General features: G+C 41.2%; 1 long non-coding RNA gene across 1 annotated transcript; it reads left to right on the top strand.

The window, feature by feature from the left end:
• The first annotated feature begins 4,463 nt into the window (after positions 1-4,463).
• On the top strand, positions 4,464-8,337 carry LOC148715205 (uncharacterized). The gene is made up of 2 exons (XR_015988203.2): positions 4,464-4,744; positions 5,034-8,337. It is a non-coding gene; the product is annotated as an uncharacterized LOC148715205 (long non-coding RNA).
• Positions 8,338-11,703: the final 3,366 nt, after the last annotated feature.

Below are 11,703 nucleotides of genomic sequence, written 5' to 3' on the forward strand. Positions count from 1 at the left end.
ATTGATCTAATTGGTGTCTAGGCAAGCCTATAAGGTGGTTACTTAATTAGGACCTTACTCTCCGAGTAAGGAGAGCCTCCCACCTGCTTACCTGGGATGATCATATATCACTAGTGGAGTTTGCTTATAATAATAGTTATCATTCTAGCATTCAGATGGCACCTTATGAAGCCTTGTATGGAAGAAAATGTCGGTCTCTTCTACATTGGGATGATGTTGGAGAGAAGAAGTTGTTGGGCCCTGAATTAGTTCAGAGTGCTAGGGAGAAGATTCTACTGATCAGGAAAAGGCTCAAGGCAGCTCAAGATAGACAGAAAAGCTGGGCAGATAAGAAAAGAAGAGAAGTAAAATTTCAGGAGGGGGACTTTGTATTCTTAAAAGTTTCACCCTCGAAAGGTGTTACAAGATTTGGAAGACATAGTAAACTGAATCCTCGCTACATTGAACCCTTTGAGATTCTTGCCAGAGTAGGGGAGGTTGCTTACAAGCTGGCTTTGCCACCAGAGTTATCCAGTGTGCATAATGTCTTTCACATTTCTCTTCTACGGAGATACATTCCCGATCCCAGCCATATAGTACAGCACAAGCCCCTGCAAATTAATAGAGACCTAACTTATGAAGAGTATCCTTTACGCATCATTGATCATAAGGAGCAGGTCCTGAGGTGACATATCATCCCCTATGTGAAAGTTCAGTGGAGCAACCATTCGGAGAGAGAGGCCACATGGGAACTTGAGGAGGATATGCGAGCATAAGCAGTGCTGAGTCTCAGATCAGTGCCCATAGCAGTCTGAAAACTTCTCCAAAATTCAGATACAAAACAGGGGTCCCGATCAGATACAATGCTTACTGGTACCCCATGTAAGCACACAATATCATCAATATACCTCTGAGCTAGCTTGTCAAGTGAAGTGCCAACCCTAAAGGATAAAAAGTGAGCTGACTTCGTGAGGCGATCAACAATCACCCACACTGCATCATTCCTCCTTACTGTCCTCGGAAGCCCAATGACAAAATCCATAGTAATGTGCTCCCATTTCCACTCTAGAATCTCTAGTGGTTCTAGCAAACCAGCCAGCCTCTGATGCTCAGCCTTTACCTGTTGACATACCAAACACCGAGCTACAAATCCTGCTATCTCTCTCTTCATGCCGTTCCACCAGAAATGTTCCCGTAAATCTCTATATATTTTAGTGATGCCGGGATGAATAGAGAAACGAGACTGATGAGCTTCCTCCAAAATCTCTCTTTTTAGATCAGCATCCTTGGGCACACATAATCTACTGCCAAAACGCAGAGTACTATCCAGGTGGATTCGGAGTTCGGGTCGTAACCCTCTCTCCACATCATTTCTAAGCTGACACAAATGTGCATCTGTCTGCTGAGCAGTCTTTATTCTTTCTATCAAGGTAGGTTGCATCAACAAACTAGCCAACATACTCCCAGCACCCTTGGTAATCACCTCGATATGCATCATATCAAAATCTTTCAAGATCTGCTTTTGAGTGGTAAGCAAAGATATGGAACCCACTACTGACTTCCTACTGAGAGCATCTGCCACAACATTAGCCTTTTCTGGATGATATTTGATGCTTAGATCATAATCTTTTAGTAGCTCAAGCCATCTTCTTTGCCTCATGTTTAATTCCTTCTGAGTAAATATATACTTTAGGCTTTTATGATTAGTGAAATCCTCACAAGGCTCACTATACAGATAATGTCGCCAAATCTTCAGAGCAAAGACCACTGCTGCCAACTCCAAATCATGTGTCGGATAGTTCTGCTCATATGGCTTCAGCTGTCTAGAGGCATAGGCTACTACTTTATCATTCTGCATTAGTACATAGCTTAACCCTTTCTTAGAGGCATCACTATAGATGGTGAAACCCCCAGTACTGGTTGGCAAAGTAAGAATAGGAGCAGATACCAGCCTTTGCTTTAGTTCTTGAAAACTTTGCTCACAATCTTCACTCCATACAAACTTTGCTCAGATCTGGGTCAAACGAGTCAAAGGAGTAGCTATCCAAGAAAATTCTTCCACAAATCTTCTATAATAACCAGCCAAACCCAAGAAGCTTCTTATTTCAGCGACATTAGTAGGACGAGGCCAATCCACCACTGCTTCTATTTTCTTTGGGTCCACTGACACCCCTTCTTTAGAGATCACATGACCAAGAAATGCAATACTATCCAGCCAGAAATCACATTTGTTCAGTTTGGCATATAATCTATTCTCTTGAAGAATCTGTAATACCACTCTCAAGTGATCTTCATGTTCTTCTTTGCTCTTAGAATAGATCAGTATATCATCAATGAAAACAATAACAAACTGATCCAAATACTGTTTAAAGATCATGTTCATCAGATCCATAAAAACAGCTGGCACATTGGTTAGTCCAAATGGCATAACTAAAAATTCATAGTGCTGATTCTAAATGCAGTCTTCGGCACATCATCAGCTAGGATTTTCAATTGATGATACCCAGACCATAGATCTATCTTGGAGAAGACTTGAGCACCCTGTAGCTGATCAAATAAGTCATCAATCCGGGGCAGAGGGTATTTGTTCTTCACTATCACCTTGTTCAACTCCCAGTAATCAATACACAACTGCAAACTTCCATCCTTCTTCTTGACAAATAGTACAGGAGCTCCCCATGGTGAAACACTCGGGTGAATGAATTTCTTCTCTAGGAGTTCCTGTAACTGAACCTTCAACTCTCTCAGCTCTGCCAGGGCCATCCGATAAGGAGCCTTCGAGATAGGTCCAACACCCGGTAAGAGATCGATTCGAAAATCAATCGCTCGATCAGAAGGTAATCTAGGTAAATCATTAGGGAATACTTCTGGATACTCTCTCACAATAGGAATATATCATTTAGCCTTGTTTCTTTTGTAGTGTCTACCACACAAGCTAGGTAGGCCTGACATCCCTTTCTGAGGGCCTTCCTTGCACTCACACCTAAGTGAAAGGTAGCCCAGTTGGAACGGGGCGTTTGCTTCCAACCAAGTGGTTCCAGGTTCGAAACGCACGGGCATCGATTAAATTTGGGGATCAGATGCCCCACGCCTGGACACGGGGTCTGGAAGCGCTACTGGTCGGCTGGTAGCCTGGGTGGTGCCAGATGTGACGTACTCACACGGAGGGTCGGGTCAGGTAACCGAGCTGGCCCACGGGTGGGGAGGGTATGAGTAAAACCGGATAGGGTGCCCAACACACGGTCATTTCTGCCCACATCGAATATTCTCCTGGTGGGGTGGGGGCTGCTACGCGGGGGTGGGCTTGTCTCTTCCTCCCCTCTTCCTCTTTAAAAAAAAAATGTCACGCCCCCGCCTGCGCGGAGCACGTGAGGCACCCAGTGCCCACGTGGGGGCCATATGAGAAGAGACCGCGGGGCTCCCCTGCCAGATATTGTCCGATTTCGGAGCTTCACGGTACTTCACCCCTTTCCGATTTTGTTTTCCTCCCAAAACGCGTCTGCAGGATTAGGAGACACCCGCCTCATATGCCCAGGCTCTAGAACGAGTCTTTTTGATGTGGGACTATTGAGCCTCACCCGCCTCATATGCCCAGACTCTAGAATGCTCTTTAATCAAATTCATGAATCACATGCAATCATATACTTGATTCTAATTTTGAGAAAACTATATCATAACCAATACATTTTCATAATTGTAAATAAACAGTAATTTAAAAACTTTAAGATTAGTGCCAAGGTTACTTACAACAAATTTGCTTTTCAATTTCTTACATCCGGGTGACAAATCCTTGATCACCTAAATAAATCACATGGGGTCACATTATTCTCTATTTATTTCATAATTTTTTAATTTATCATAACATGAATTTTCTTGCTTGGATCTCAAGTCTAATTTACTTAATTTAGAGCCCTTGGCCTCGATTTAGAACCAGATTGGGTTCACGTAGGTCAATTGGGTCTTTAATTAAAGAATTGAGCTCGGTTCCTAATTGGGTGTAGCCCAATCGGGTCAATTTGGTCTTCTGATTGGGTTATTGGGCTCAATTTCAAGTCCAATTAGGTTTAATTTTGGTCCAGGGTCAATGTGGCTCATTTAGGCTTGAGTCAGGGTCAGCCCCAAAGTCAATTTGGTCTCAATTTAGTTAAATAGGTTTTGAATTGGGCTTGATTCATATTCAATTTGGGTCTGCTGAGACTAACTCGGCTTAATTGGGTTCGGACCCAACTCAATTAGGCTTAATTTGGTTTGGATTTAACCCAATTTACAGTTTGGGTTCGTCCGGACTTAGTCCAACTGATTGGGCTCAGGTTTAGCCAAATTTGGCTAAACCCATTTTTCTTTTCTTTTTACTTGGGCCTAACAGGTTCGGACCCGAACTCGAATCTGATTCGTTAGGTCGGACCCGTTAAGAGTCTTTTTTTTTTTTTTTTTTCTTTCTTTCTTTTCTTTTCTTTTCTTTTTCTTTTTCTTCTTTTCTTCTTTTTCTTTTCTTCCTTCTTCCTTCCCGAACCTTCTTCTCCCTCCTTCATTTCTTCTCCTCCTCTTCTCTTGCGACGGAAGAAAAGGAGGGCTCGGGAGAGGCCGAGCAGCACCCCCCTAGGTCGGCCGGCGGCTCCCGACCGGGCCTGCGACACTCGCAACCGCGCTTGCGGCCGTGCGGGCGGCGATGGCGGGTGGACTACGGCCGCACAGGCGGTTCGCGACCCGTGGCCGCGGCGGGTGGCCTGCGGCTGTGGCCGGCACCCGCGATCGGCGATCCCAGGTAAGTCCTTAAGCCCTTTTTTTTCCTCCTTCCCCTTCCTTCTCCCGTGAAGGGGAGATCGTACTCGGGAAGGGCCCTAGCCGCAGCCGGCGGCGCTCCCCGGTCGGTTAGCGGCACTGACCGTGCCTACGGCCACAACTGGTGCTCGTAGCCGACGGCCTGCGGCCGCCGTGGCCTGTGGCCGACACTGCTCGGCCATCCCGACCGATGCCCACCTTTTCTTTTTTTTTAATCCCTAAGCTAGATCTACAAAAATAAATTATAAAGAAGGGCTTTACCTGCTTTTAAGGGGATCGTTCGTCTCCTACCCCGGCAATGCAGCCCTCTGCTCCGGCGACGTGGGATTAAAAGGGAAGAGGGTGATGAAAATCTCCACCGATCGAGGCTTCTTGTAGCCTCTGATTGCAGGGGAAGGCGGATGGTTGTAACCACCCATCTTCAGGCGTTATGAATGCCTGCACGACGATGTAATGGCCCCCCCTCCATTTCTCTTGGGAGTGGGGCGGTTATCACAACATTTAACTCTGCAATAAACTTCTTGTACCAGAAGGCTTCCTTTGCAGCTTCAGAGGCGGCAATATACTCAGCTTCCATAGTAAAATCAGCAATGATCGGTTGTTTGGAATTCTTCCAATTTTCTGAACCACCATTGCGCAAGAACAAATATCCTGATGTAGACTTTCTATCAACAATATCAGTCATGAAGTTTGAATCTGTGTATCCTTCTACCTTTAACTCTGATCCTCCTCTAAAGACCAAGAACATATCCTTAGTTCTTCTTAAGTACTTAAGAATGTTTTTCACAGCTATCCAGTGCTCCTCGCCTGGATTCGACTGATATATGCTCGTGACACTCACAGCAAGGACTATATCAGGTCGTGTACATAGCATGGCATACATGAGGCTCGTTATGGCTGAAGCATAAGGGATCTTGCTCATGCGTTGAATCTCTTTAGATGTGTTGGGGCATATTTTCTTGGAAAGATGAATCCCATGCCTAAGGGATAGAAGACCCCTTTTAGAGTTTTTCATGCTGAATCTTTTCAGTACCTCCTCTATGTATATTTTCTATAATAGGTCAAACATCCTTTTAGATCTATCTCTATAGATCCAAAATATAGGATGCTTTCCCGAGATCTTTTATAGAGAATTCTTTAGACAATCAGACCTTGACCGAAGTTAGTATGGAAATATCATTCCTAATCAGGAGGATGCCATCCACGTACAATACGAAAAATACAACAGCACTCCCACTAACTTTCTTATAAACACATGGTTCCTCTTCGTTCTTGATCAAATCAAATGATTTGAAAGGCTGCTCCATATAGATATCTTTTCCAAGATATCCATTTAGAAAAGCAGTTTTCACATCCATCTGCCAGATCTCATAATCATGATATGCTGCAATAGCAAGCAATGTTCGAATGAACTTCAGCATGGCTACAGGTGAAAAGGTTTCTTGATAGTCAATGCCTTTGCCCTAACTATACCCTTTCGCCACTAGCTTTGTCTTATAGGTCTCTATCTTTCCATCCGAACCTATCTTCCTTTTGTAGATCTATTTACAACCAATAGGTACTATACTTTCTAGTAGATCCACTAAGATCCAGACTTGGTTGGAATGCATGGAATCTATCTCTGACTTCATAGCTTCTAGCCATTTCTCGGAATAAATGTCTAACATCGCTTCGTTGTAAGTATTGGGATCCTATATATGTTCTCTATCTCCCATGAGGAACATTTTCTCAGCATCCTCTGTAAGCATACCTAAGTATATTTCAGAAAAATGGAAAATCCTACTAGATCTACGAGGTGGAGGAGGTACTACATGTACTGGCTTAGTATAAATAGGTTCTATAGGTTCCATGACTCGTTGCTTTAGAAACACTTTCTCTTCAAACTCAATTTTCCTCCCACTGCCTCTATCATGGATAAACTATTTTTTCAAGAAAATAGCATGTCGACTTACAAAAATATTGTGATCCTCTGGGACGTAAAAATAGTATCCTAATGACTTTTTAGGATATCCTATAAAGCGAGCACTCATGGTCCTAGCCTCTAACTTGTCCTCCTGTAGTCGCTTGATGTGAGCTGGAGATCTCCAAATCTTGAGATGACCAAGACTCGGCTTCTTACAATGTCATATCTCATATAGTGTAGTAGGAACGGATTTAGAGGAAACTCTATTCAATAAATAAATCGCAGAAAGTAAGACATCTCTCCAAAGAAACAATCGTAAATCAGTGAAGCTTATCATGGACCGGACCATATCCAATAGAGTTCGATTCCTCCTCTCCGACACTCCGTTGAGTTGAAGTGTATCGGAAGACGTCCATTGTAAGACTATGCTATTCTCCTTGAGATTCCTCCTTTCTTTGTCCATCTTCTTCCTTTTCTGCTCATCAAAATTCCACGGATGGAAACTCCCAAATCCCTAGAAGATCCAATAAGTTACAGGAAATTAAACGATAAAACTATTGATATGGTCTTTTTGGTAGTGCAGCTGAGAAGCAGGCCTTAACCATATCAGTGAACAGGTAACCTGTCGTTTCTAACCTGTTTTAATTAGGTGGACTTGATTGATTAGATCCATTTCAGTCTGAATTCGGGATTGCTTCGTTTGTTGGTTCACTTGATCACATAATTTGCAGTCCACTCTTTGTTCTCTCTTTGTTAACAAACTGATTTTGCTTTACCTTTTAAAAAAAAAGCAGAATAGGAGGGGGGACAGAGTTTCGCTTTGGATAAAGCGTAGAAATATATTTTGTTAATTTCTGAAGTTGCTTAGGTTGCTTTGTGCATAGTTGTACTCTTCCTTTATGTACTCTTCCTCCTTGCCTTTTGTTCATCCAATAAATTGTCAAATTGAATTCTTATCTTTATCCACATTGCAAAGTGGTTTCATTGTAACTATTCACGAATCACTTGAGCAAATAAGTTAATTTGATCCAGTTTATGTTAAGCACTATTGCAAGTTATCATAATTGAGCTAACTGGACCTTCACAATCACACAAGTTCTTGAATTCCTTCATTGAATGAAGCTAATCTTTCAGACCAGTGATTTGTAGATTCAGAACCAACTCCATATCAACATCATAGTCTTCAAACTATGATTATTGACAAAGCAACAAATAAGCTATTTAAATGGGCAGAGTCTTCCGCTACAAAATTTTCGATTCAAAGGTGAAGTAGAGAAGTAAAGAAGAAGGGAGAAGTATCCATGCCTGCCTCAACATTTGAGATAAATTTTTATTTCCAAAGACTCAGAACTAGTGGCTCAACTTATGCAGCAGATGTAGTAGAATCATCCAGAGTGCCAGTATCGGTTGTAAAACCACATGGAATCAGCAGCAACTGCATGACCATCCTGGTTGCGGTGCCAAGTATAATAAGCATGGGTCCGATTCTTGATGTCAAAAATAGCATGACCGAAGCTGGCTTCCCTGTAAGCTGAATAATTGGGCTGTGGCTCTGACATGCTGCATTGTGGATGAATAAAACTTGATCAGTCCACGAAGAATCACTAGTTCTGATCGCATCAGCAAAATGTTAAGAAAACAGCGAGGGAATGAAATGATAATTATAGATCTCATATTCAACTTACTTAGTCGTGAGCCCTTTGAGATTTCCACAATTGCCTATGGTGATGTATACAGAAGATGATTGGTCAGGAACTGGTGTGCATTTTCCATTCATGATATTGTATGCGATATTTGATATCCTATACTGCAAAACAAAACCGACAAATCATCAGATTTGTTCATGATCTAGGATGGTGGAGGTAAAACAAGACCAACAATAACGATCTATGGAGTAGGAAGACTCCATATGGTAGGAAGACTCCAATTGAAGAGGACTTCCCACCAGACCAACTCAAATGTTAAAGCACCATATGGTTGTAGTTCTTGCTAATACATAAATTATCCCTCCTAGTATAACTTGTCATACATGGGACACCATCTATGTTAACTGAAACCAAAATCCAATGGAGTATAGGCAAGCTGGCAGAGGCTCTTTTCTAACAGCTTTTTAATTCCAATAGCACATAGCCATGAAAAGCAAATAAATAATTGGAACAAATTAAAAGGTCATAAATAAAGATGTGTGTTTTTGTGTAGGAAGCAACGATTGATTTAGTTATGCAGAAAACAGAAATTCTTGGTCATGAGTAAACAATCCCATATATTGCAAAAGGCAGTGGTGAACTGGAAACTTGTGCTGATGAAACGTGCAAGAGAGTAGAAGAACGACATTCCCTTACACTGGGCTCATAGGCATGGACATAGCCAGCAAATACAGCATCAACTTTGTATTTTACAAACCATTGCTCATACATTACTCTCATGGTTTCTCCTTCCATGTAGTGATAGTTGTAGCTATTATACCATGGTGCATGCACGAGAACAATCAACCATGGTGTCTCACTCCTGTTTACTTTAGGTAGCTCTGCTTCAAGCCATTTGTATTCAGGAGTGTATTTACCTGAGTGATACAAAAAAAAAAGCATCAAATAACTGTAGTAATTCATGAAGGTTAATTCATGCAAGCTAGAATACCCCTACCCTATGCTAACAAGACCTTGGTCCTTATTATATCAAATTTCTTAACAAAGGAGTCCAATGGATGGATGAATAAGGTCAAGTAAAATTAAGGAACAATCGAAAATTTTATGGATGCAATAGAAGTTGTACTTGAACAATACTAAATGTTGAATGCATCTTCATTGTACTTGGCATTCGGACTGGCATAAGTTCTTGTTTTATTTGCAAATAACCATCTAGAATAAGTAGGAACCTGCTGCTAAAAATTTCGTTCTTCTAACTATGTTGGCATTGTGGTGGTTATGTTTTTCATGGTGTTGAAATTAATTTTGTGAAAACTGTGATAAATGCCATTTTGTGCGTCTGAACCTGCAGGAACCTCTCCCTAGTGCATGCTGAGAGGAGAGTAGGGTGCCAACAGGCAGGTCAAGGCGCTGTTGGCTTTGGTCTACTCTTACCTTCTGCAGCTTTTCTCGCTCTAGATATGTATTCAGGTGCAGGATTTGTGGAATGTAGGATATCGAAGTTACCTTGGCCTGAAGAATGGGTCCACTGAACATTTGCTTGGATTCATAGAGAGAAAAAATGATCTGCTGGAATGCATTTCCATCACTTGAAACCTAAATTTAGTGCACAGTTTTGAATTGAACATTTTGCTCAGAATTTTGAATTAACATTCCTCTAGAGAAACTTTCCTATGAGAGCAGGAAATCTGGTGAAGTGGAACCTTTCAATGCGTAAAATGGTTCTAGAAGAAACAATTATCGCATTCCAGTCATGAGAGAGAACTAATAAGTGTTTTTTTCTTACAGTATTGACTCCGAGAACTTGTACTTTCATCCTGCCATTTCTTTTAAATGAGTGCCTAATCCTTTGAAATTTTGTAAAATGGAAAACTACTTAATTGCCTTTAGTTCTTATGGATACAGTGTTTCTTGTAAGCATGAATTTAGGGCTTTGGACTCACACAAAGGAGAATCCATCTATTGGTTCTCCTTATTGCAATACATCTGTCCACTTTGCAAAAAGTTTCAGTGTCTACATCAAAATTATGTCATTATTCAAGAAGAAAGCATAATAAGGCAAAAGAGGAAACGAAGTTACACAAGATTGATAAACTCCAATAATTTCTTATATCATGTTTTATGACCATACAGACAACAAATCAGAATTTAACTCTTCTCAATTTGTCTTTTGGTGGCACTACAATTTATCATGTACGAAGGTGTTAACATGTAGCGATTGTATTTTCATCAATAATAAGCTGAAGCTTATGGCGTAATGAATCCTTCCCAACAACATATCAGAGGCCAGAAGATCATTATCAGTTACTGGTGCATAAGATGGCCTCCCTTCCATGTCAACATGGCATGGCACCCGGTCTCGTAGGGTAGTTTAAAACTCTTGAAAGCTCGTTCTGAAACGAACTCCTTTTTAACAACCTGTTAGAAGCAACAAAATAACTGTTCGGTTGTCAAAGATATAGTCATCGTGCTGTAGTTGATGACAGAGCCGTACAACCCAAATTAAAGTGCCCATGGTGGTACCTTGATGCAACGTTTTCCAAAATCTCTCAGCTATGGCTGACCTGAGAAATTTTAAGTGTCATGAGATCGAGAAATTTCTAACTCGCTGTAAGGATGCAATGAAATCAATGCTCCTCAAGCAACCGCTATTCATACTGGAGAATTTTTAACGGAAAAAGGTTGGCCTACCACTTCTGCCTTCTATTCTGTGGAGCTCCTCAAGCAACTACTAAACACCTTTTTATTCATTGCTCCTATTCTAAAGGTGTTTTGTTGACTGTCAAAAAGTGCATCGCTTGGAGAGGTTAGCCAACTTCCTTACAGACATTGTAGACAACTTGGAGATGCAAGAGGATCCATTATTTTCATAGAGTATAGGATCAAATGGTGCTTGTATTTTGTTGGCAAATTTGGTTGGAAAGAAACTGTAGGGTGTTCTTGAAGAAGAAATCCCCAATCAACCGAGAAGGGAAAAATAGGACATAAAATCTTAGAGAGGAAGATCGACACTCTACTCAGTCAGTAAGATCATTTGTCTTCTACATCATCCTCTATTTATCCTCTGTACTTGTACCTGATATTCTTTTCCATCTCTTAATAAAATATGGGGAAAGGTCTTCCTTCCTCCACTTACATAAAAAAATGACTTTTTGGGCGCCCCTGAACTGTGTGCATTCACATCTCTATTTTTGTATTTATCTGAATTTTTGGAAAAATGAAACAATGCGCGTCACCTTTTCTGCTAATAGAAGTGTTTCTTCGAATGTTGAACTTGAAAATCATTGCTTCTTTATCTAAAAGGGCAGCTTACATGGAATTCATCATTCGGTCAAAAAACTTATGCAAACATGAATTTAAGGCCCACGTATCTCGTAATGGAGAATCCATCTT

Source organism: Phoenix dactylifera, chromosome 1 (assembly GCF_051530095.1).
Source record: "Phoenix dactylifera cultivar Ajwa chromosome 1, Ajwa_hap1_PhDact_Kaust_v1.1, whole genome shotgun sequence".
NCBI lineage: Eukaryota > Viridiplantae > Streptophyta > Magnoliopsida > Arecales > Arecaceae > Phoenix > Phoenix dactylifera.